This window comes from Leptonychotes weddellii, chromosome 2 (assembly GCF_054177405.1).
Source record: "Leptonychotes weddellii isolate Sample4059 chromosome 2, ASM5417740v2, whole genome shotgun sequence".
NCBI classification, from domain to species: Eukaryota; Metazoa; Chordata; class Mammalia; order Carnivora; family Phocidae; genus Leptonychotes; species Leptonychotes weddellii.
The window spans coordinates 129,632,729-129,659,424 of record NC_138370.1 but is presented as its reverse complement, the minus strand read 5'-3'; positions in this window follow the sequence as shown (position 1 = coordinate 129,659,424).

Below are 26,696 nucleotides of genomic sequence, written 5' to 3'. Positions count from 1 at the left end.
AAAAAAAAAAAACTGCTACCTACCAATCTGGAGTTGTCTGCGACTTTCCTCTCTCCTTGCCCTCTGAATACAGAGGGCAGTTTCTGATTACACCAGAGAAGCTCCTGAAAGTGTTACAAACCAAAAACTTTGTTTCCATTTCATTGGTTTAATAAAATTTGGAGTAAATTTCCCAATCTCTTGAAATATCTATTTTTTTTCTATCTACAATAAGGAATAAAATTAAATGTTTATAACCTAAATAAATTAATGTCCATAGGTATAGAATAAACTCCAGAACTTTGTTCATAGCTTCCTTGTTTGTTGGGTCTTTGCAAACATTAGGAATAGCAATGTTTACATGATGATTGCCATCATTTTTTTTTTTTCTTGTGGCTTACTGTCAGTAAGGAGAGAACACAGTCTACTAATCAATCTTGGAACCATGCAGTGAAGAGATAGCATGCCTGCATCTGGTCCCATTAGGTAAATGCAAATTGGAACTTATTATAAGACAAAATATACTCCAAGTTAAGAAATATATGTTTTTGCCACATTTCTCAGAGCAGTTAGACTATTAATGCATGCTACCTAAACAATTTGTTGAATGTGAGACAGTATTTAAAGATGCCTTTGAACATGAAATTCCAAAATTACTTGATTTATATTTATATACATTTAGAAGTTTTTTTTTAAAGATTTTATTTATTTTGACAGAGAGAGAGACAGTGAGAGAGGGAACACAAGCAGGTGGGAATGGAAGAGAGTGAAGCAGGCTTCCCGCCGAGCAGAGAGCCCGATGCGGGGCTCGATCCCAGGACCCTGGGATCATGACCCGAGCCGAAGGCAGACGCTCAATGACTGAGCCACCCAGGCGCCCCACATTTAGAAGTTTTAATAAAGAGGAAAAACCTAAGGTTTGAATTTAGAAAATTCAGGCTTCAAACCTAGGTCTATCATGTGCTGATATACTGAGAGATTTGAGATAATTATATAACCTCTCTAAACCTCAGTTTTCTCTTCTATAAAACATAAAAACACCTCCTCCCAGGAGTGTAATGTGTATCAAATGAGAAAAAATTTAAAACACATCTGTTGTCAAAACTAGAGTCCTCATCATTATTATCAATATTTTGTAGCACCTACCTCCTAGCACTCTTGAATCATGACTTCTATATGTCATTTAGGACAAGAACCTGAAAATACACACTGTCAATAAATTAATCATCATTATCATTTCCAATATATTCAAAAGCCTAGTTTCCCTTCCCATTCCGAATATTGACCAATTAATGAGCAGACATATTATATACAACTCACAACATAGTAATTCCACTCCTAGATATAAATCCTAAAGAACCTCAAATAGCTACATGACAGAACATAAAAGAATGTTCATAGCAGCAATATTTGTAATTGCAAAATTTAGAAACTGCTTTTTATGACCACCCAAAGAATGGGTAATTAACATGGGGAATAGTCACTCAGTGGAATACTACATGGCATTGAAAATAAATCAACTAGGGCACCTGGGTGGCTCAGTCGGTTAAGTGTCTGTCTTCGGCTCAGGTCATGATCCCTGGGTCCTGGGATCCGGCCCCACTTCGGGCTCCCTGCTCCGTGGGGAGCCTGCTTCTCTCTCTCCTCCCCACTCATGCTTGCTTGTGCACTCTGTCGCTATTTTTGCATCTCTCTCTCTCAAATAAATAAATAAAATCTTTAAAAAAGGAAAATAAATCAACTAAAGTTATGTGAATGAAATGTATTATTCAAAAATATGTTACTGGGTCAATAAAAAGATTACAAAGATATACCTATAATAAGATGTCATTTATATAAACTTTTAAATCATTGCATACCTAGAGGAAGTATAAAAAAAAATGTATGTAGAGTTGGGAGTATGATTGCCAGATAAAATAGAAGATGCCCAGTGCAATCTGAATATCAGATAAATAACAGTGTTTTTAGTATAAGTAGGTCCCATTCAATATTTGGAACTACTAAAAGGTTTTTGGTTGTTTTTCTGAAATTCAAATTTTACTAGTGGCTTTTATTTTTATTTGCTAAACCTGGCAACCCAACGAAGGAGAAAGATGCAGAGGGGCTCCAATTGTATTGATGATATTTTAGTTCTTCAGTTGGGTGATGTGTAAAGGGGTATTTGTCGCATTTTTCTTTATGCTATTTTCAAAGTCTTAAATATTTCATGGTATGTTAAAATCTTAAAGGGCAAAAATGAATCCTGCCCCAGAAGAAAATTTCTAGTTAAAAGATACATCGAAGAGCCAAGTCACACAAGGAATCAGGAAGGGTGACAAAAGGTAAAGAAATAACAAAAGCATATAAAACAGAAATATTATGAAAATAAGGGCAATAAAGTGGTATCATGCTATATTTTTGTGTTATTAATATCTTTCATTTGTATGGCATTTTTTTTTCTAAGTAGTGGGCCCTGAGATGGAATGCTTGATCACAGAATTCAACCTAGAAACAAAAACTTGAATCTTAGGTGTTTTCCAAGACTCTAGTAATTTCAGTTATATTTCAATCAATGAAAATACATTTGGCCACAAGTAAAGGAGATGTTTAAATCTATAGCACAAGATGCAAAGAGTTGGTCATCACTTAATTATGTTAAGCCCAGAAGAAAACAAGTGAATAGATGAAGAAGGAGATGCACATTTGCTTCTCTAGTCAAAATTAGAAAACACTGGCTCTCAATCATGGGTAGGGGATCATATTAAAATCACCTGAAAGTTTTAAAAATACCAATGCCTGGGACTCACCACCAGCAAATCTGATTTAATTGGTATGCAGGAGGAACCAATCACTGGTAGTTGTTAAAGCTCCCCCCAGGTGATTCTAATACACAGTCAGGGGTGAAACCCATTGCTCTAAAACTTGAAAAGCCTATAAGCTGTGTGAGAGATGGTGTGAAACAAAAATGCTTGCCCTGTGGATGTAAGAACTGGCTCCTTAGAGAACAGATTCAAATATCACCTGGGTCCATTGACTTTATACCAAGGGCTTAATATAAGTGATAGGAAAACGGGTATTCTGGAAGTACAATACCTCACATGGTGCTGAATAAACAGATCTTCACTGAAATAGTTCAAGTGTGTAAATACCCTAAAGGATAATGATACCTGTAGCTTACATAGCAAGCCTTGAGGACTATCCGTGAAATACCAAGAAACTTGGAAAAGGTCTAATTTTAAAAAGTGGAGAATGAACTCTTACTTTTTACCTTAGAATGAAAATACTTCAATATCTCGCAGTAACCTTCTGCCTTTACCACAATGAGATGGATTTAAGACAGCCAGTTTTTATTTCTACTTGAGTAACATGAGCTTTGGTTTATGGCCCTTTGTCTCCTAGCCTCATAATTAAATGACTAAATCCCATATACAGCATTACCTACAGAACATGATTGGAGAAAGATTAGCCATTAAAGAGAGAGGGGATTGCTATTATGGCTTTGGAGACCTATAACCACCCACTCTCTTAGGAATCCTATTATGGCTGAGCATTTGTGTTATTGGTATTGCAACTCAATTCACATATATCAAGCTGTAAACTCCATTTACAGTCAATCCATATTTCTAGGTCTCTTCTAATAACTTATTTATTTGTGTGTTTCACTTTGGAAGAAGTTATGTGCTTCAAAATATCTTCATCCATTGCCAATGACTATGAAGCTTCCTTTTGTAGTACAATAAAGCATCTTATCCCTATTAACTAAAATCCAAACATCTGCTGTTTTACCTTTGGTTTTAGAGCTTCATAAAAACATCTGATGATTCATGTGATTTCAGATCTACTTTCAGTTCAGAAAAGCAGTAATAATATAAGTAACTGTTTCCCTGTGACAAATGCTGATCAGAATCCATTTCATAAATCAGGGTAAATAGATACCATGTACAAATGAATTTCATATATACTCCCTTCTATAATTGAGAACAATTATATCAACAATGTCCCTTAATGTCTTTAAATTCAACTCTTTAGAAACAAAGGCCTGAACCAAGTTAAGCAGCTAACTGACTACCCATTATCATCTGACCGCAGCACTTGATTAGCCATAAACTATTTCTTTGACAGAATAGCTTGAAATGTTTGGTGAGCCTTCATTTTCTTCCCCTCCATTATGTTTGCCTAAGTGCAGGATTTCTCCTTTTTCCATGTTTAAATTCATTTCACTGACAACAGACATTGCAAAGTCCTCAATGATTTCTCTGTGCCAAATGAATTTCTGTCAAAAGGCTCAGATGAAATCTGTCTACTCCTGGTGACCAAACTGATCCAGCTGCAGCACAAGATGAAACAGATCATTCATCTAAGTTTGGCTGTGCCAAAGCCTGCTCCCTCCTGCATATCCACAGTTGCCGAAAAAGGAGCGGATAACTTTATCTTACAACCAGAACTTAGGGTAGTTGAGTGTTTTCATTACCTGTAGACATCAATGACTTTGGGACATGATTAATCATGCTGGAATCAGTTCATTACTTTAATGAGGTTTTTCTCTAGCTCTATGATAAAAAGTACAGGGGAGAGAAATTTTTTCTCATTATTTCTGTAACTAAGAGAGAGTGAAGGAAGTGAAATAGAATCACACAGAAAACCTGCAAAAGAGAAGCCATCGTTCCCACTGCTACTGACCTCTCCTTCTGCCTCAACCAAGACAAAGGGAAATGTGGTGAGGAGAAGCCTTTGTGGACACTCTAAGCTCAAAGGAAACACGGCTGCTGGGGCCTTGGTATGTGAAACAAAGTGATTTCATCTCAAACTCTTCAGAAGTCTTGTTTACCCTAGATACTTGAGAGCATTTTTTTTTTAAAAAAAAGAGAGGAAAAGAGAGAATACATGTATCTATGTTAACTGTAAGTAAAAATATATGACCTCACTGCTTTTCAAATCAGATAATTTCACGTTCTTCTCTAAAAAAAAAAAAGGTACAGAATCACTGCTATGTTTAGAAAGTGGAAGAATATAGGATATTTTTTGAGCATGTGAACATTTATACATAATACATAGTGAAATACTGAAATAGCTTCTGTTTTGAGAAAGCACTTTATCAAGATTAATTCTGAACAGCTGATAACCTGAGGTTCCGAAGACTAGTCAGCATGGAAAATTTTGTTTTCCTTAACCAGTGATCCTCAAACTTTAGTGTAAATCAGAATTACCTGGATCATGGATTGCCTCCTCCACCCACACAATTTCTGGTTCAGAAGATCTGGGGTGAGGCCTGAGAATTTTCATTTCCAAGTTTCCTACTGTTGCTAATGCAGCTGGTCCAGGGACCACACTTTGAGAACCGCCGTCTTAAAATCACCATGTGATACAGCAGCCGTGTGTTATTTTGTAGAGGTAGCCAAGGCATGTTTTTGCATCCTGAGGGCCCATAGGTCCTTCACTATGAAGAGATTCCTCAGAGAAAGATACTGACTTTTAGTAAGTCTGAAATGTTAGACTGCTATTTTACTGTTTTGTTTTCCATTATCCAAAACTAATCACTTGTCATTACACAGGTGAATGAAACCATTGAGTGGATATCTTTCAAGGACCTCTTACTCTTGCATCTACTCTTACCATACTTACAATGTTAGAGAAAAATGAATGTGCTCTATCATTTACCATGCCACTTTTGTGTTGCTGAAATGTAAGCTTTCATATAAATCAAAAGCCTCAGATCTTGACAAAATCTCAGATTTTTGTGTCATACAGATTAAAGCTAAAAGACACATTACATAGTAAGTAGTTCATCCAACTCAATTCCTTCTTTTCAATGAAAGACTCCAGAACCCACATAGTTAAATTATATCCCCAAGGTCACACAGTGACACAGGCAAAGTCAAAGGCAGATTTAGAACCCAAGCCTCTGACTTTTTTTTTTTAAGATTATTTATTCATTTGAGAGAGAGAGAGAGAGAGCATGAGCAGGGAGAGAGGCAGAGGGAGAGGGAGAAGCAGGCTCCCCGCCGAGCCAGGAGCCCGATGTGGGGCTCGATCCCAGGACCTCGGGATCATGACCTGAGCCGAAGGCAGACGCTTAACCATCTGAGCCACCCAGGCGCCCCCCAAGTCTCTGACTTTCTATCTAATGCTCATTTTTTACTCGCATATTCACATGCTCATCCCTAGATTCTTTTATTCGTTAAGCTATGGTATTATACATATAAAATATATGTCAGGCACTGACCATGCAATAGAAGACCTGTGCTAAGCAGTGTGCCAAGAGAGGGTACCTATTCAGGCTTCGCATTTAATCATCACAGCTACTTGGAGAAGTATTCCCATCCCTTCTTGACTGGTGTAAAAAACTATTGGTTGAATCCAAATACTCTGACCCTAAATTTAGTGATCTTAATATTATATGCTCCCTGTCTAAGAGAAAATCAAAACCTAAACAGACTTGAAAAAATAATTTCAATGAGATGGCATAAGAACCATGAAAGAGCCACAAACGAAGGCAGGAACAGCACACATTGCCTCTGAAATAGTGTTAGCAAAGTTGACGTTTGTTGGTCATGTACTACATCCCAGGAAATTAACACACCAATCTGATCTGATCCTTTCAACCAGCCTATGCAGAAGGTACCATTATCCCTATTGTACAAATGGCAAAAATGGAAAACAAAAATAGAAAGAAATGTGCCCAAAGCCACAAAGCAGATGTGTGTTTTAAGGTGTAGGTGCTCAATTCCAAAGCCCATACCTTCCCCATGTTCTTCATGTCATGTATGCTACACCGAGGTCTACTTCTCGTTTTCCTATCTCGAGGTGAACACACCTCGCTGGTATGTGGACTGCTCTGCCTTTTACCTACTATTGTCAATAAACTTCCACTTCAGAGCATGCTTCAGAGCCCACTGACAGTGTAAGCTGGAAAAGTGCCTGCACAATGATAGTACTGAAGGTTTTACTGGAAAATTTTGACTCTTAGATACTTCAGTCCATGAGATCCTAGGTTGTATTTCTTTCCTTTTGACAGTCGCATCATTATGAGCTTCATTCTTAAATGGAGCAGAATAGGCAGGGAGATAGGAAGCTCCCTCCTAGGAGAACCACAAACAAAATAGCATTCCAAGAGCATTATTTTCATAAAGAAATTTATTCACTCAGAAGATGAATAGAGTTGATAAGCTTGGCGTCTCTAAAGACTTTCTCAAACTTGTACTTTCAAAAAATTAATAATACAAAGGAGAGTGCTTTAGTAACTACATTCTGTTTTATTAGAGAAAGATAGGCTTCCCTCCCAGGGTAATAAGGTTTTTCAGAGCCATCAGCCCTCCAGACTGATTAGATATAGTTAAACTCATCACGGCCATGCAGTGTCTGTTGATTCCTGGGCAAATCATGGGACTCTGGAGGCAAACATCCCTGTGCACAGGGAGAGCTTTATCCTGGGAGCTGAATGAATGATACCTGACTGCTGCCCACTCCTGTGTCATTTTGCTATTCTGACAGAGCCATGAGGGTCGCTGAGCTTTAAGAACCTCCAGAGACTAATAATGTAAGTGCTAATCGTTAGCATCTCCCAGAATTCTTGTAGTTCTCATCTCCTCCAGATTCTCTGGCTGCTGTTTGTGTAATTGAAGAAAACGACACAGCCAAAGGGAGGCAATTTATCTTGTGAGCCTCCCTGTAGAAGAGCAACCTAGTTGGGTTGCATAACAAAAATCCAGGCAGAGGAAATTATTGATCATCGGGGGCCTGTGGGTGTGGTTTCTCCTCTTAAAATAGATCTGAATTGAAAGATGGGGGGGGGAAGTAGTTTTAGGAGGAACTAAAAATCTTTAAGCTTTCAAGTGATCTTGAAGAAACATCTTCCCACTGGAAAAAGCAACCTCAGCAGAGAGACATGCAGGAAGAGCTGCATTTATTATTCAAAGCCAATAAATACTAGGGAATGACATCTTAGGCTAAATAGGTCTATCTTGTGCTCACAGGCTTTGAATCACCAAGTTGAAAGGGTACTGAAAGATTATTAGTCTAACATAACGAGTTAGGTGCAGAGTATAAAATCTAATACAAGCATCCTGACACCCTCTCAATATTGATTCCGCTATTATTATGTGGCCTATGACAATAAACTTATAATACCATACTTTTAAGAACAAAAGTCATGCAACTGCTGGACTGAAGGACACCTACAAATTTATATACCGGTGCTCTTTTAGAAAACTCTCTAGGAACACAGATAAAAATACAGGTGATCCAGGAATGTTTCTAGGTTTTGCAGTTTATCTGATAGCTCAGGAGGCACTAGTAGATAAATAAAAGCAGCGAGAAAAGACTGGAACTGACATCTAATTAGCAATTAGCAGTTTCAACCTCATCTGGAAAGTTGTTAGAAATGCTGAACCCTGGGCCCACCCCAGACCTACTGAATCAGAATCTGCGCTTTAACCTAACCATGTACAGCATCTGGGGATCATGCTAACAATTGTCTATAGGTTAGCCTTCTAAAAATTCGCTTTCATTTTTGTCAGCTGCACCAAAATATTTTAATGCTTAAAGAAAAAAGGAATAAAGCATACAAGTGGAAATTGAGGATAATTGAGGTATGAAATATTACAGTGGTACATTAGAAAATCCCTTTATTCATTTTAAGGGCTTAGTTTCAAGTTTTCTGATTGATTGATTGATATATCTTATCCCAGCTTTCTTTTTATCTTTTATCTTTGCCCTCTGCATCTGAACTGAGTTGTGGCAACATCATCCCAACTCACCCCTTCTTCTATGAGGGGACACGATCTGTACCTCCTGGCTTGGGATACAATCTCTTCATGGTTCTAAGCTCCCACTGATAGAGTTACACTTCACCACAAACCACTTATTATGTAGGCCTCGCTTAGCAAATTCTCCTTTCATCTGGTATGACTTCACCTTTCGCATCGGTACTTCCTTCTCCATTGTTCCATTAGGTCTGCTGCTGGAGCAAGGGGATCCCCCAGGATGAGGCAACATCAGTGTGATTAAGGTAATCATGCTGGACTGGTTAAACGCAGAGGAAGCTAAACAAAAGTAGCCTCTTAAATGGGCCTCTAAAAGCGAATATGTTACCAGGGCCATAAAAGTGCTAAATATATTATCTCCTTCTCCAATATACCTTGTTCAGAAAAAAAGATAGGAAGCAGTAGGAAATCTCAAAGGCTATCTTCTGCTAATTGGCGTTAAAATCCCTATGCATATACAATCTTAAAAATATCAAATAAAAGCCCCAAAAGTTAAGGTACTAAAGAATTCTTACACTGTCCTGCATGGCAGTTGTTTCCTCATGAATGTTCAAAGAAAATAATAATAGGAAAACATTAGTAACCCACCAAAAATATAATTATATACCACATCTCAATAATCTATATTTCAGTGGGCTTAACAAATGGATATGGAAACAAGGTGGGAAAGAGACAGAGTAACAGGGATGATCTCTAAAAGATGAGAGCTCTTTTTGTGGAACCAGTTTGCTGGTCCCAGAAAAAAACAAATTTACTGGCAAAATTCACAAGAAATCAGAAATTGGTGGATTCTCTCCTGTGTGTTTGTTTCCGATCTCAGTCCATTATAGTATGTATTTGTCTGTATTCCTGGAACTTACTATATTGTAGAATGTTCAAATCAATAGTTTGTTTATTTATTTTTAATTGATGTATAAGTAACATTATATTAGTTACAGGTGTACAACAAAATGATTCACTGTATGCATTCAAATCAACATCTGAAGTAAGCAAATGCATACTATGTGTTGTAGTCTTCATAGGCTTTAGAAATTGCAATGAATGGCTGTAATTGCCAGTTAAACAATTTGATGATGAATTTTAGCTGTGAATACAGTGGGATCTATATCTGGAGTTGTAACACTCTAAGTTTTAAGCATAAGATTAATTTAGAACACTCTCATTTACCAGAGATTTGGACATAACACAGGAACCTCTTAATCATACCAAATTAGCTGGAGGTTTTTTTTGTTTCGTTTTGTTTTGTTTTGTTTTGTTTTTAGCTAATTTTCAATAATTTATTCAACTCATTTGTCAAAAATTAAGAGATTCTTAGATTTAAAAAAAAAGTCAGAGAGTTCCTTGGCCTTCTCAAGTCTAATATTCCCCTCTGCTTTAACTCTCAATAAGCAAGATCACTTCCGGGGCTACTTCATCAAGGGGGGAAAAAAACAACCCCAATATTAAATCTCCCTCTTGATCATGACCTCCTGTTTTTTTGTTTGTTTGTTTGTTTGTTTTAAGATTTTATTTAGTCATTTGACAGAGAGAGACATGGCGAGAGAAGGAATACAAGCAGGGAGAGTGGGAGAGGGAGAAGCAGGCTTCCCGCGGAGCACGGAGCCGGATGCGGGGCTGGATCCCAGGACCCTGGAATCATGACGTGAGCTGAAGGCAGACACTTAACGACTGAGCCACGCAGGCGCCCCCTCCTGTTGTTTTTTCATTCCTTGCTCACTCTCATTTCGACCCCTTCTAGCTTCATCAGGACCTCTAGCTCCTTGGCTTCCGATATACCCCCACTTCGGAGTTTCACTGGCTCCCCTATGTACCTTGGAGCCCCCATCAATCATCTGTTCCTCCCTGAATTCTTTCAGAGGACTGTCCAGTACCAAAATTCAACTGTGCATAAGTCAAAGCACTCCCTTGATTGATTGAGGCAGTGAGGTCTCAGTGCCTAGAATTTAGTGAGATATCACTAATTGCTGTTTGGGGTTTTTTTTTTTTACCTCCCTTATCTACCTAGTCTTCCAGACTTGGAAAAAAAATAACTAGAAAACTCATAAAACTAGTCTAGGTTGAATCACTACCATCCATGTTTGTCTCCGCTTAGCCATATCCTCAGAATTCTTAAAAATTACTGCATTTCCCTCACATTGACTTCTCTCATATCTGATAGAAGCTATCCCTATTTTGTTCATTCTTTTTTTAATTAATTTATTTATTTCAGAGAGAGAGAGAGCGACAAGCACAAGCAAGGGGGAGGGACAGAGGGAGAGGGAGTGAGAGAATCCTCAAGCAGACTCCCCACTGAGCATGGCACCCAACATTAACCCTGAGATCATGACCTGAGTCAAAATCAAGAGTCAGACACTTAATCAACTGAGCCACCCAGGCATGTTTTTTCTTTTTTCTCTTCTATTTTTTGTTGTTTTTCTTTTTCATTCTCTAAACTCCCTAACTTCTTGTTCCCCTGTTCTCCACAGTTTACCCTCTTCCTTTCTGAGAAAATTGCATGTATTCCACATGAACCCCTTTGACTTCCTCCACAGTCTTTCTCTAAATACTCCTCTGTGTCTTCAGGAATCTTCCATTACCCTCATTGGCGAAGCTAATCCCTCGGCCTCATGATTTTCTGGGACCTCTTCTTTCCATTATTCTCATTCTTATAACTTCAACTGTTCCTTTGCATTGGTCCCAGCTCAGTCCTACCCTAAAAGGAATAATTATTCTCCTGCCACCACCAAAGAGCACAAATTCACTTTGTATCTGTATCTCATACCTTGCCTGCATATATAAATTTTTGGTGGACGTCATTGCCTCAAAGCATTTTTTTTTTAATTTAAGCTAAACCTCTGAATTCCTTAAATTTAGATTATATCCAACAGCAATTAAGGAAGTGATAGGACTCACCATAACTTGGACAAATCTCTGAAGTTATTCAGCTTGCTAGCAGAATAACAATGGTGTCCAGCTGCCCTGAGAGAAGAATAAAAATACAAGGGTCCAGACCAAGAAGATTCAGAGAAATCCAGAAACTAGGGGTCAAGATGGGCCTGGACATGCTAGTTCCCCAATTTCTTACTGCCTAATTTATAAGAGGATTTAACTGAAAAATAAGATTTAAAAATTATAAGGAAGTCTCCCTTTATGAAATTTCTTCCTTATACTTTTGACTAGAGAAATTTAAGTTAAATGGAAACTCAATATGTAATTAATTATATTTAATATTATATTTAATACATAAAATACTATAAGTCTTTACATTAATTTCTGAAAATAAGAATTAGATAGCCATCAGCTCATTATCAACAATCATAGACATGGAGCCAAGAGGATAAAATATTCTACTTATTTTTCTATTTGTGTATATACATATGTGTATATATATATATTTGTGTGTGTGCATATATATATATATATATTTTTTGAGAGATAGAGACAGAGCATGCACACTAGTGGGGGTGGGGGGAGAGCAGAGGGAGAGGGAGAGAGAATCTTAAGCAGGCTCCACACCCAGCCTGGAGTCCCATGCAGGGCTCAATCTAATGACCTGGGCTGAAATCAAGAGTCAGATGCTTAACCAACTGAATCACCCAGGCACCTCAATACATTTTCTTTTAACAAAGTAAATCAACTAAATGTTGATTGAAATTGGGCTTTTACATTCCAAAAATTATTTTCATTAGCACAATAAGAGAATTCTTCTGGCTTATGTTGCTCATTAAAAGAAATATTAGACAATCAAAATGAGAAATTTAAAAATAAAATAAGCAATCTGTGAAAAGGCCTCTCTTTGTTTAGACTCCCTGTTTCTGACCAGTGATAACATATGTTAGGAATCTTCCACATTGTGTGACAACAGTTTGCTCTGACACCTTACAAAACAACCAATCTCTCCTATTTGGCTTAAGCAAAATATGGGTAGAGAACATATCCATCAGCCTTCTATTCCTGGAGCAATATGTACAGCACCCTCACATACATTTTTTCCCCTATCATTCAGCACCATCCAAATCAGTGAGCCTCTTCGTTTTTGCTACATGCAATAATTCTAATTTCAGGCACATACAACAGATAGAAAGTTATTTGCTCTTCTGAAAGACAGTGCTGTGGGTGTTCAGGTCTTTATTCTTCATTCCAAAGAAGACCACAGAATTAGCTCTTACAGATTCTTCAATATGAAAATTTCACAAAATTAAGTCAGGAACCCATACTTTTTCTCACATTGTTTTTTTCTTGTCTATCTGCCATCCTTCAGAAGACTTCCAAACATAATACCTCTCGCATTTTGGCTGTATAGATATTACTCTAAAATATTTTAAGCTCCAGGTTATCTTTGAGGCAAATGTGTAAATCCTTTACCTTTAAAAATAAAAATGTTAATTTTAAATAGGAATTGCTATAGTGAACCCACTGAGATGATTTTTCATGTTCTTGATGCCAATGCCCCATGCACATAAGTGAAATAAGGTTGGGAACTTTGAGACTGGACAGAATGGGTATTCCTGCTTTAAGAAAACATGGAAGCCCCTTTTATTGCAAACATTCCCCATGTAAAAATACAGTATTTTTCCTCATTTTAGTGGGCTTCTAAGTTGATGAGTTGCTTAAAGCAGCAATACTGGCTGCACATATGTTTAAAAAGCTGCCAGATGATGGCTGTTCCGAGGATAACACAGGACACCCCCATAGTGTGTAGGAGCAGGGTAGGAGAGAGAGAGGGCCTGACGCAGAACTGACAGTCCTGATAGGAGCAGATGGTGGTGAATACTCACAAAGCCTTTTAATACACACCACTCCTTATTCCAAGCTATTGTATGGGGACTTCCTGCATGCCAGAGTTTTCAAAGCTAATTGCCTTTGTATCTGCTGCCGTAACTGTGTTTGTCCAAGGGGAAAGCTGGGGGTGAAGGGACAGAAGAGAATGTAATGTGGTTTCTGGCACTCTACTACTTACTTATTCAACTGTCTATTAATTATGTAATTTCACCGTTCATAGATTTCAGAAGGTGCAGCCAGGACTAGATCAGATGCCTTTTGGGGTTAGAGAGTGGGGAAAGAGAGAAGGAATAGGGGAGGGCAGGGGGTGGAAAAGGCTGTGTTTAACTTCATGAGAAAGCAATAAAATCAAGCTCAGTGTTGATTTAAAAAAAAAAAAAAGCTCAAGATGTATCCAAAAAAAGTTAAGAGCGACTGGGGGCTTCTCCTGAACTGGGGTAAACATTCCTGGAGAGATGAGCTTCCTGTATGTATGTCTTCTGTGGGAGAGACTTTGTTTCCATGCCTCATCTTAAAGCACTTGCTGCCCTTCATTTTTACTTGCTGAGTGCCCACTGTGTGCTGTTGAGAGCTATGAAGGATGGCAAAGACAATCTATTAGTCAGGGTTCTCCAGAGGAACAGAACCAATAATATGTGTAGATAGATAAATACATGGAGATGAATTTTAAGAACTTGGATCATGTAAATTTGGAGGCTAGGAAATCCAAAATCTCCAGAGTAGGCCAACAGGCTGGAGATTCAGAGAACAGTTAATGTTGCTGCTCAGGTATGAAGGCAGGCTGAAAGCAAAATTCTCTCTTTCATGTGGGACATGTCTTTTTTCTCTTAAGACCATCACTAACTAGATGAGGCCCACCCTCATTATGGAGGGTAATCTGTTTTACTCAGTCTGCTGATTTAATTGTTAATCTCATCTAAAAAATACACTAACATCTAGACTGGTATTTGACTAAATATCTGAGTACCCTGGCCTAACCAAGTTAACACATAAAAATAATCAGCACACATAATCACTGTCCTCATTTAACTTGAAAGTGAATGAACCTCCATAGAAATTTTTTTCAAGGACCCATTACTTTTCCATTTATGTGAAAATACTTGCCCTCTGCGGAAGTCTGTTCAAAATAAATTTTATGAACTCTTTTTCTCAGGCATGCTCTTTAAAGACTGTTTTATTTAAAAAAATTCTGAAAGACCAAAAAAAAATTCACCAGGTTTTTCTCTTAATATTCAAAATTACATTTCCCAACAAACTTCTCTGTTGTAGGGAATTGACTTAAATGAAAGCAATTGCTTTTACTCCTCCATAAACCTGAGGACTTTCCAAGACCTTGTTAGCCTGAGATTTAATATCTTAGTCCTGGTTATTTAAAAAGTCAGTATGATTGGTTTAGTGTGTATGTGGAAGAAGTAGAAGAAAGAGACAAAAAGGAGGCAGGTGAATTTCTTGACTATTTCAATCCATGAAACTGAAATTGTCATTGGGTATAATGCATTGAGATTTTCTTGTCTATTTTTGGAGATTCTGAGTGAGAAAGAAATACAGCTATGTTCCTTTAACTAAAATGTGTGAATAATAAATATAAAATTACAATTTATTTTCTACACAACATGTCATCTAGTTATGATTTGTTTATGTGAACTCACCAAAATTTCCTAAGCCATGCAGGGCAGCTACTATTAGACCCATGCTTCAGAAGTGGCAAATGGAATTTAGAGTGATTATGAAAATTGCTTTTCGCTACTTAGCTGGTAAGTGGCAAAAATAGAATTTAAACTATGCCCATCTCCTTCTAAATCTAAGGAACTTAAGGGCGGGGCAGCTATATATTAAGCTTCAGGTATGTGCCTCAATTCATTTATCAAATGGAAATAAAATAACACTTCTCAGAATTGTTTTGACGATTACATAAGGGAGGGCAGGAAATATGGTGAGCACAGTGGTTGGCATATGGGAAATACTCAATTCTTGCTAGCCTTTAGAATTACTTATTAACAGCATTCACAACTCTTAAGAGAGCTGTGGAAGGAGAGGTGAATGAGCACTCAGTCCCAGCACCTAGAAGAGATTGTTTTTTTGCACTGCAGTCAGTGTAGCTCAATGACCGGGGTTCCTAACTGTATAATATGTAATATATAATATATAATATATCCAAGGTGCCCCTTGGAGTTGAGCAATGTCTCTGCTTATTATGACAATATAGAAGCAGCTGCCACTTTAAAGTCAGTGGCCAAAATGTTAGCAGAGGTGAAACTAGTAGTCCTGAAAAAAAAAAAATTGAGGAAGAGGTGGCCAATTGGAGCAGTACCCAGCAGGGCTGAGCACCTCAGGTATCTTGGGTATAACAGCAAGGAGAACTATATGAAGCCAAACCTCATAAAACTCCCTACCCCACCACACCCTAGTGATATAATGTCATCCATATCATTCATTTGTCTCTCTCTTATCAGAATTTTAGGGATGGAAATCAAAGGCAAAATTAAAATTTAGTTAAACTGTTGGTTGGTTAAGTAGACCAATCATATTAGACATTATTCTCTGACAAGTCATCTCATGAATCTTTTAATCATACATTGATATTAAAAAACAGAGTGTAAGTGGTATTCTCCACTTGGCATATAGAGAAACTGAGAGATATAAAACTTAATTTGGTTGTACTTAGACTTATAAATCAGTGAAAAACCCAGAATGGAATCCAAGTGATGTTTTTATTCATATTGTCTAGTCAGAGAACCAAATGGCATCTCTTACATTTCAGAAAGAACAATAAATCAACCTAAATTTCCTTCACAAACCCCGGATAGTATAAATTCAGTATTCCAAAATGAAAAAAGCACCTTAGATTAAAATATCAATATAACTGTCTTCTGAGGAATCAAATAAAATATTAAATCTAAAAGAAGTTTGTTTATACTGACAGGCTCAGTGAAAAATATCAAAGTCAGTTTGCCTAAGCAATAAACCTATGAAAATCAAGTTGCCAGACATAAATGCTTATGGATGACATTGTCTATTACTATGGTGCTAAACAAATATTGATGACAACTAGACAATACATTTAGAGCATGAAATGCAATGATTCAGCATACTAATTTTCTCGACTATCTTTTTAAATCATTTTTAATAGTGAAACACAATGAAGACAGACTGCTGAGAAAGACAACAATCTTGATTTACAGTTTGCCTTTTCACTGAGGGGCTAACAATTCCTGCTATTCTTTCATCATTTCCCTGCAAGATCTCAAGTGTGCTCAGCTTTGAGAACAGTTTATGCAAAGAAAAGATAATCATTTCTGGTGTCTGGCTTATATTGTGTTCTCCCAGAAGCTTGACTATGAGATTAGGATTTATGTGCAAGTGGTTTATTGAGGTGATAATCCCAGGAGAGTGGGGAAGTGAGGCAAGGAAAGGAAGAAAGCCAATAGAGTGTGTTTCATAAGCAGGTTAACACTGTGGACAAGTAGAATTCAATCTGGCCTCGTACTTTTTGGCAGAGGGTGAGAAATATGTCCGAGTTTTACAGTGGGAGGAAAGAGAGAGCTAGAGTATTTACGTACCAATTCCCATTTGTCATTTGTGGGCAGCTGGTGGGTGGGGGGTCATTAGTAGTTAACATCTCTAGCACTTCTGGCTTGCCTTGCCTCAGACCTCTGGAGTCAGAAAAAACCTTTTGAGTAAAACCTGAAGGTACTCACATTAACAAGGTAGTGAATGTCAAAGGGATGTAGTTGGGAAACCTACAGCATCTGCTAGTAGTTTTTTGTTTTGTTTTGTTTTAAGATTTTATTTATTTATTTAACAGAGAGAGAGAGAGAGAGAAGAGCACAAGCAGGGAGAGCTACAGAGGGAGAGGGAGAAGCAGGCTCCCCGCTGAGCAAGGAGGCCGATACAGGGCTCCATCCCAGGACCCTGAGATCATGACCTGAGCCAAAGGCAGATGCTTAATGACTGAGCCACCCAGGCGCCCCCTGCTAGTAGTTCTTAAGCTCAGATGTAGACTACATTAATAAGTACAGTGCGGTCATCAGCTTTTAACACTTTACCTCCTAAACTCTGGTGTGCAGTCTCTCTAATATTCACCTACGGCAGGGATTCTCAATGACTCTGCTAGAACCATATGTCATGGCCAGTTGTGAGATGTGCAGCACTAATGTGTTACCAATAAGAGTTCAGATACCAAAATTTGAAGATAATTAACCTCTTTAATGAATTTAAATAAACCCTAAGTTGTTCTTTTTGATTCATCCATCTATGTCCCTGGATTGGTATGTTTCTTAAGTGAAAGAGTAAAGAACAGAGAGAACATTTGTACTCTGAAATGCTTATAACCAAGAGTCCACCTCATCTAGCCCACAAACTATAGTGCTTCTCTCATATGGACAAACTTTATTTCTTATTTTACGGGTTAAAAGGGTTTGGAGTCTGGTAAAGGTAGCAATCCATCTCATATATATTCCTTCTGAGTAAGGGACTTGCAAAGGACATGCCAAACACAAATCCTCAAAGAGTTTGAGGCATATTCTCTCTCTTTTTGTGGAAAAGTTTTAACTTTCATGAGAAATTTAGTTAGACGTCTGATCAAGTACATTCCAAAGGGCATGCAATTATCCAGATTGCAAATAGCATTCAAAATTGGACAAGATCAGCATGTTATCACATCCAGGTTTAAAGTCAGCTATGGAGAAGTAAAGTGCATTATAATTTTAGACACCCAGAAGAACAAAGAAGAGAGAGTGTATACACTTTAGATCATATAATAAAATGTTCTCAAAGCAGAATTTGTTAAATTTTTTAGGATGTCCAAGAGTTGCTATAAGAATGCAAGTATGTTGTTCAGTGCATTTTATGAAGTGAAACCGAGTAGAATTTGTCCAAGAGACCATCATTAGGAAAGATATTAATTATTAATTCAACACTTTGAATGATGAGTACTGCACTAATAATAAAAAAAAAACCTTGCCATTACAGAACTTAATTCATACAGTCAGAATATGCATATCAAAATTTAAATACTAGAAAAAGCATCAGACAACTGTATATAATTATTTTGAAATGACAGATTGAGACAATAAGGGCTAGAAGTTCATAAGAGGACTTCATCATTATTAGTGACTTGGTTGAGAAGACGGGAGTTGAACTGAACATAAAAGATTTGTAAAGTTTGGATGGGATCAGACAACCATCAGGTTAAGGACAGAAAACAGAAACAATGAGAAAAGAGACCTGACAAGAGTACAACTTAGAACAGTTCCTCACATAATGATTATTGATATAGTAGCTATTCAATGAATAATTCAGTATTCAATAGTTCACTATTGAATAACTCAGTAAATCAATATTATTTTTAAGCATTTACAACAACCATCAAAAGGATGAAGCTATGAATTTGAGATTCATTTCATCTCTGCCTTCTGTTTAATATTTGTGTCAATTTTTTTCCAAGCATCAGACAGCAGGTCACCAATAAAGGATTTAATGATGCCAAATTTTGAAAATTGTTTCTTAGAGACCATTAGGAGGAAAGAAAATGTCTTTGTAAAAGACAACTGTGAATAATCCCTTTCCATATTATTAAAGGCTTAATTTTCAAGTCAATCCAGATTTGGGTTTTTCTGAATAGTAAAGAGATGACCTAGATAGTAGTCAGAATCTTGCCTCTTCTATCATTTTTCTCATTCAATAAGAAGTAGTCAAGAAAAAAATATTATGATTAGGGGTATTATGACACCACTCAGAAAAAATAACTTGGGCAAAATAAGGAATTGTTTCAAAGGTCATTTATTCCTAACTTTGCAGAAATGCCTCACTGAGGTCCCTGCAAACTTTCTTGATAACCTGAGTTTCTTGAGACCACAAATATAGCTAAAATTTAATGGGTTTTAAAAATTATATGTGAGGCACATTTTTATGAGCTTTCTGTATATTCCCATTTATTCCTTACAATAACCCTTTGAGGTAGGGGATATTATTATTCTTATTTTACACATGAGGAATACTAAACTATAAAAAAGTTAAGAAATTTGCCCAAGGTTTCAAAGATATTAAGATTTGAACCCAAGATGTTTGAGGAACATTCCTACATTTATTATTAACAGTTATAATAACTTTTAATATCTTTGTCTACAAATTATAATATCAACGCCATTTTTTGATCTGTTGGAGTTTTTTTTTTGGACTAATTTTCTTCCTCATTATGGATCTCATTGTTCTGTTTCTTTGCATGACTTATAATCTTTTACTGGATATCACACATTATGAATTTTGCCTTGATAGAGATTTTTATATTCCTTTAATTCTTGAGTCTCATTCTGGAATTCTGTTACATTTCTTGGAAATAGTTTCAGCCTTTTGAGGCTTACTTTTAAGCTTTGTTAGAACCAGAATAGTTGTTAGTCTAGAGCTATTTTTGCTCTACCACTGATGTAATACTCTATGAGTACTCTAACCCCAGCCCATTTATAATGAAAATTTTTCCACTTTGGTTGGTGAGAACATGAAAGAGCTCTGATCCTGTGTGAGGACTGACAGTTATTCTGTCTGTGCATTCCTTTCCCTGGGTGGTTCTTTCCCCTTTCTCACATCATTTCCTCATATCCATTCACCAACTAGTACCCATTTAAAGACTTAGGGAACCCCCTACATATCTGTAGAACTCACTCTGTATGGCTCTTTCCTCCCATTGTTCTGCCTTGAAAACTCTAACCACTTAGGCCTTCCTGCATTCTTAGCTCTATCTCCTCAACTTAGGAACACCACTGGCTCTGTTGGGTTTCACTTCCCTCTTCTGCCACCTGGAAACTTCAAAAATGAAAGGACAAAAACTTTAGGGCTCACTTTGTTTGAATCCCTTTACTCGGGAATTGTTTTTCTTTGTTGCTTTTCAAAGTCTGCAAACCATTTTTTCTTTTCTTTTTTGTTTATTTTCTTTTCTTCTCTCTCTCTTCCTTTCTTTCTTTTCTTTTCTTCCTTCCTTCCTTCCTTCCTTTCTCCCTCCCTCCCCCTCTCCCTCCCTCCTTTCCTTCCTATCTTCCTTCTTCCTTCCTTCCTTCCTTCCTTCCTTCCTTCCTTCCTTCCTTCCTTTCTTCTTTCTTTCTTTCTTTCTTTCTTTCTTTCTTTCTTTCTTTCTTTCTTTCTTTCTTTCCTTTCTTTTGTTCATTTGTTGTTTCATACAAGAGGGTAAACCCAGACCCTACTACTCCATCTTAACCACAAGTGGAAAGGCTCTGCTGGAGAAACTCATTTTCAAAGATCTAATCCTAGACATTTCTCTACTAGTGATAAGCATCTAAGCCATCTGGGAGATGAGGATTCATAAATGTTGCCATCCTTCATAGAAGTCAGGTTATGAGTAGGAAACAGATGGTACACTCAAATCAGATGATTTTAGGAGAACTTAATAAAGGGAGCATTTAGCGAAGTATGAACATTGTTTAGGAAAAGCAACAAGGAATGATGCAGTATACCAAGATTAGTAACAGAAGGGGAGCTGTTGCCACCCTAGACCTGAAAGTGGAAGAAAGATTACTTATAGAACAAAGAGAAAGAATTATCCTTGAGAGAAGCTGTAGATGTCAATACAGAAAAACAGCCAACCTAAATTTATCTAACAAAAAAGGATTAGGTCAATTTAAACCCTGACCTCACAGTAATCCTACCTTCAAGATCTCCTGCCAAAGCCTTCTATTGATCCCAATCAGAAGTTGGAAGTCAAAGGAGTCATTTGATCTTTTCTATGGGTCAGTTTCCAGAAGGATTGGTGCAGAATAGAGAAGTGAAGAGATTTGTCTGGAAAGGCAGAGGAAGATTTCTAAGACATTCCACCAAAGTAAACTGAAAAATATAATGTATATGAACATTATTATCAACTCTAAGAGCCAATGGAGATGAGTTAAAGGAAATAAAAGTGTCATGTCACACTGAATATAAACACAGTAAAAAATGGTGACTATGTTAGCATGTCTATATAGATCATATCTTTATAAAGCATGCACAGTAGTCAGATAATTATACACACAGGAAACCTGAATAAGCATCAGTAAGCATCACAATCAATTTAACCACTTAATCATTGTTTTAATAGTGGCTTAGAAAGTAGTTGTTAACCTATCATTCATCAAGTATTTTTACATGCTCAGCCTTATACCAGGGAATAGGAGCATATAAGGAAGTGAAATAGATGGTTGTTATGGTCAAGGACTTTACATATACTATTGAAAATAAAATACACATGCAACTAAGTAATCAATTTAAATACACATATAAACATATACAACATGATTTGTTATCTAAAGATAAATAATTAAAGATTCAGAACCGAACAACCTCTGACCATATACATACGATGTTCGTGTAATGAAACAACAATTGCAACTACAAGAAAGGATGGACAGCTTAACAAGGGCTGTTTCCCCTTCTCTGCTACAACACCAGACAGGCAAGTGCAGGAAACAAGGAGGGGACGCTCTAAAGAGAATCCTGCCATGTTATCTCCATCATAGGCCAAGTTGCATAGCAAGAAGTTTAGCAATACCATTGTACTAGTAATGGCAGCAAGACGAGGAGGCATCGCGTCCAAAACGAAACTAAAATATTATCTGCACTAAGCTGTTTTAATAACTGAAAGTACCAGAGAAGTCATGGAAATGTTCTAAATTATTGCTAACAAAGCTCATCATGCCAAAATAAAAGTAAATTCTCGAAGCACAGTTGTATCAATTATTAAAAGACAAATTTTTGGAAGTTTTGCATTTATACTTCAACAAATGAGATTCCTCAACAAAAAATTGAAGAATCACAGTATAAAAAATGTCATCATAGAATTAAATATATGTAGGTCATTAATTTGCAATTTAGAGGAGTTTATAAATTTATGCACGGTTTTCTTATAAAATTTTGCTGATACAGAATTTTTTACTGGTTTTGCTCTTTGCTGTTGGAGCCCTGGTACTGATGACCTTCGATTTCCTGATATCTCCTCCACTCAATAAAAATGTCCTATTCCTTAGCTTTTACAAAAACAAAAAAATACATATTAACAATTAATGCTAACTAGTGATGTTCACACAAATAGCTGCAAAAATCCAAACTGTAGAACAATGAGAAAAATGTCAAAGCATATTGGTGTATTTACCAGCTTTTAACATGCCTCTGACATTTAAAAAAAAAAAAGTGATAATATAAATTAGGAAATTAAGGCCAAAGTATCTTAGTTCTGGAAATAATTCAGGGGCAAAATATCTTAAATTGAATTAAAAATCATGTCTCAAATTTGCTTTTCCATGAAAGGGTTCCAAAAGGACAAATTAATAAGGCATATAGTAACTCTTCTATCAAAGAGCTATCCTGACTTACTTGGCATAGATTGGAAACCTGATCTCCACATGGGTATTTCAGAACCATGCAAGCATCAAATAAATCTGGTGATGTGATTTATATAATGGAGAGGCAAATTGTTCGCTCTCACCTAGTAGAACTGCCTTCTGACTTTCCTTTGCTTCTTTTGTCTTCTAGAGTTTAGTTCATATCTATCACTTCTAGTCTAGATTTTTTATTAATAATTGAAGTGGCACTTTAAGGCGCTTCGTGAGTTCTTTGACTGAATCTACCCAGAGCTATTAAATTGTCATTCTCCTTTCTCTTTATTTACACAGAGTTGATGTGAAGCTATTGGAATTCTTTCTCAATCAAATATATTAACATCAGGCACTTTCTACAAAATAAAGGACCATTTCAGAAATGTTCAGTCTGTACTCATTCAGAAATTCTGGCCTAATCAATTACATTGTGAAACTATGATGAAGAGATACTATCATTAAAGTCCCAAATTTTCTGAGAGCCTCACAGATATAATGAAACTAAAGATTCAGTTTTAAATAGCTTACAACTTGACCTTCACAGATATTTGACTTATGAAAGGATTCAGCAATTTGTGAAATCTGCTTTCTGTTTTATAGAATTAAAAACACACACAGACACCCACACACAAAACATGAGAAATCTACCTTGAACCAAATAATTTTGCTTTTCAAGTGCACAGAAGGTAAGTAGCTTGCTCAGAGACATAAACAGTGCCATTAAAGAATCAGAGAAAAAATCCTATTAACTATTCCAAATTGATTTCTATTGTTTTCTGTTGTCTCCTTCTTAAATATAGAATGGATAAAACCTCTTTTTATACATACCATCACATGGAAATCTTAATAACAACGTAAACTGAGGAACAAAGGAATAATAGAGAAAATATGCTACTATAATTAACATTTTACCTAATATTTCCTAATAACCTGAAATAACTAAGATTTCTTAACTAAGAAATTATTAAAAATGAAATTTGTGAGTCTTAAGAATTTTTAATGGAATTAGATATAAACATTTTCTTTTTTTTTCTTTTTTTTAAAGATTTTATTTATTTGACAGAGAGAGACACAGCGAGAGAGGGAACACAAGCAGGGGGAGTGGGAGAGGGAGAAGCAGGCTTCCCGCCGAGCAGGGAGCCCAATGCGGGTCTTGATCCCAGGACCCCGGGATCATGACTTGAGCTGAAGGCAGATGCTTAACAACTGAGCCACCCAGGTGCCCCAGATATAAACGTTTTCTAAAGGAAGTTCTTCCTTACAAGACACCAGTGGTTCATTGGATCTGACTCAAGTGGATCAAAGCTTTTCCCTAAATATTTTAATTTTTTCTGTTTATCCTTTAAAATTGGCTAAAGAGGACTTCTGTGATGGCAGTCCAAATTTTATTTTCCACCCGAACTTTTGCCTATGTAAAAAATGCATCAAAGAGGTGCCTGGGTTGTTTAGTCAGTTGAGCCTCTGACTCTTGGTTTCAGCTCAGATCATGATCACAGGGGCATGAGATCAAGGCCCCACATCAGGCTCCCCACTCAGTGGGGAGTCCGCCTGAGCTGCTCTCTCTCTCTTTCCCTCTGTCCCTCCCCCTGCTCTCTCTCTAAAATAAATAAATCTTTTTAAAAAATGCATTAGAAAGTGGTTAGAAAAGATTTAAGATTAAGGGTAATAAACATACTTAATCTGTTTTCAATTACTGCCACCCCCTCAAAAGGGTAATTATTGAAAGTAGGACTACATGAATTTTTTAAAAAAGAATTCACTTTATTTCCTTTTTATATAAAGCTTTAAGTTTTACCAGAAACTGAAAGCCATCCATTCCATAAGATTAAAAGCAAGTGGTAAGTGTTTCTATGTCACTATAAATGATCTCTTAAGGGGGAATAAGACAATAAAGAAGAAGAAAAAAATACTACCAAGCAATGAGCTAGAATAATGGACTCTTAGAACAGGGAAAATCAGACACCTGTTAAAACTATAAATTGAGACGCTGCATTTTTCACTTTCTGTGCAACCACACATATATTTGAACTGCTATTTCTAAGTGAGTGGTTCCATAGTGAGACCATATAATGTGCAAAGATATTTAAGCGATTTATCAGGGATATTAAGAAGTATTATTTAATGTGCTGCAGAATATATAAATTGCACATGGTAACACTCTCATAAATTGGACTTAGAATAATAATCTGTATACTAATGGGGCAATGACTTTCTAAGAAAAGGAAAGTACTTTGAAAAACTCCATTGTTGTTAAGACTGTGAAATAGCTCAGCCTCCACAGAAAATTAAATAGCCACTGTTTTAAAGGTTATGTGTATCATCTTGAAACAATAGTAAGCAAACAGGAAAGAAAAGTAGCAAATGCAAAACAAAGTTTGAAATCTATATTATAGAAAAACAAGCAGGCCTCATTTGTGAAAGTTTAGAGGTGTGGAATGTTCAGCATATTTCCCAATGATAAGCCCAGCAAACAGGAGAGTCAATCAAATGATCTCTTTCCTTTGAAAAGGTCCTCCAGCCCATGCCTATATAGCTCCTTTATTCCCAGCCCTAATGTGCTTAAAACTTCTCCCACCTAAATAATGTTTATGGGTTTTATGTTGTGTCAGTAATTATTTTCACAGTGGCATCTGCCCAGTGAGTTGCTAACAAAAAATCCACAGAGAAAGGTGTGCTCAGAAGGAATGAAATTCCACAGCACAACACACCATTAAAAGAACAGGCACTCGTGGGAGATTTTATGCAGATAATGTACTCGCTGCACTTTTTCTTCCATTTAACCCAATTTTGTCTGAAAAGTCAGCTCTATTAGCGGGGTAGGTTTTTCCTTTCGTTTCTTTCATCCTTTTTTTCTAAAGAAATAAAAAAAAAAAAAGATGCAGATTACAGGCTATGTAGTAACATTGTTACCCCTTTGGGTCCTTCCAAAAAAATTCCAAAGGGTATAAACTATAATATCTACATATGACTAGAATATCTGTATATCTATCTTTCAATCAATTATCTATCTATCTACCTATCAAAAGACATGAAAGGAAGCTCAGAGAGCATAGCTATTGAGGAAAACGTGGCATCTGAGGGGAATCAATTTAATAAGAGCTGAATACAGGTATTAGATGATCTGCTTCCTAATTTTCACATATCATAAGTTGCTCAGCTAAAACTCCAACTCCTTAGACATTGAAATTCTTGGGAACAAAAGTTCAGTAAGACAACGTTTCAAATATCATATTTTGGTGAGGCATTTAAATGCATAAACTGATGATATCATTCTCCAAAGTCACTAAGAATATGATATTTGACCAAATTATGACTCAGGTAGAATTTGAGATGAAATTGCTAAGGGAATCTGCTGGTTATAAGCAACAGTTAGATTAATGAGCCTATTTTGGCTTTGATGACCAGCCCTGAGGATGCAATGTTTTGAAGGCAAGGACCAGGAGGAGCCAAAGCCCATCTACAGCCTGGGCCGTAAAATTTGGCCTAGTTCAACAAGTTTTAGTGCTCCCCATTCACACTGAATGAGATAAATACTGTTGGAGTGGACCTCCTTTCTCCTGACTTTGTTTCAGCTTAGAGAAACATCAATTAGTTTAACTCTCGTATCATTTCTCTACCCCATAATTCAATTCTTCAAAGGGGAGAAATACATTTTTGCTTGCATAAATTTGGGAATGGACTGTGGGAATGCCAGGCTTAACCAGTCTTCCCTTCCCCCTCTTTTTTTTTTAATCCCTTCACTATATGCCTGCCCATGGACAGCATTTTCTTTGGTGTGCTCCAAGGTATAGGAAACATTCAGTGGAAAAGGCTTTGCCCTTGCCTGGAAGGCCTGGGATTTGTCCAGCCCTGCTTTGGA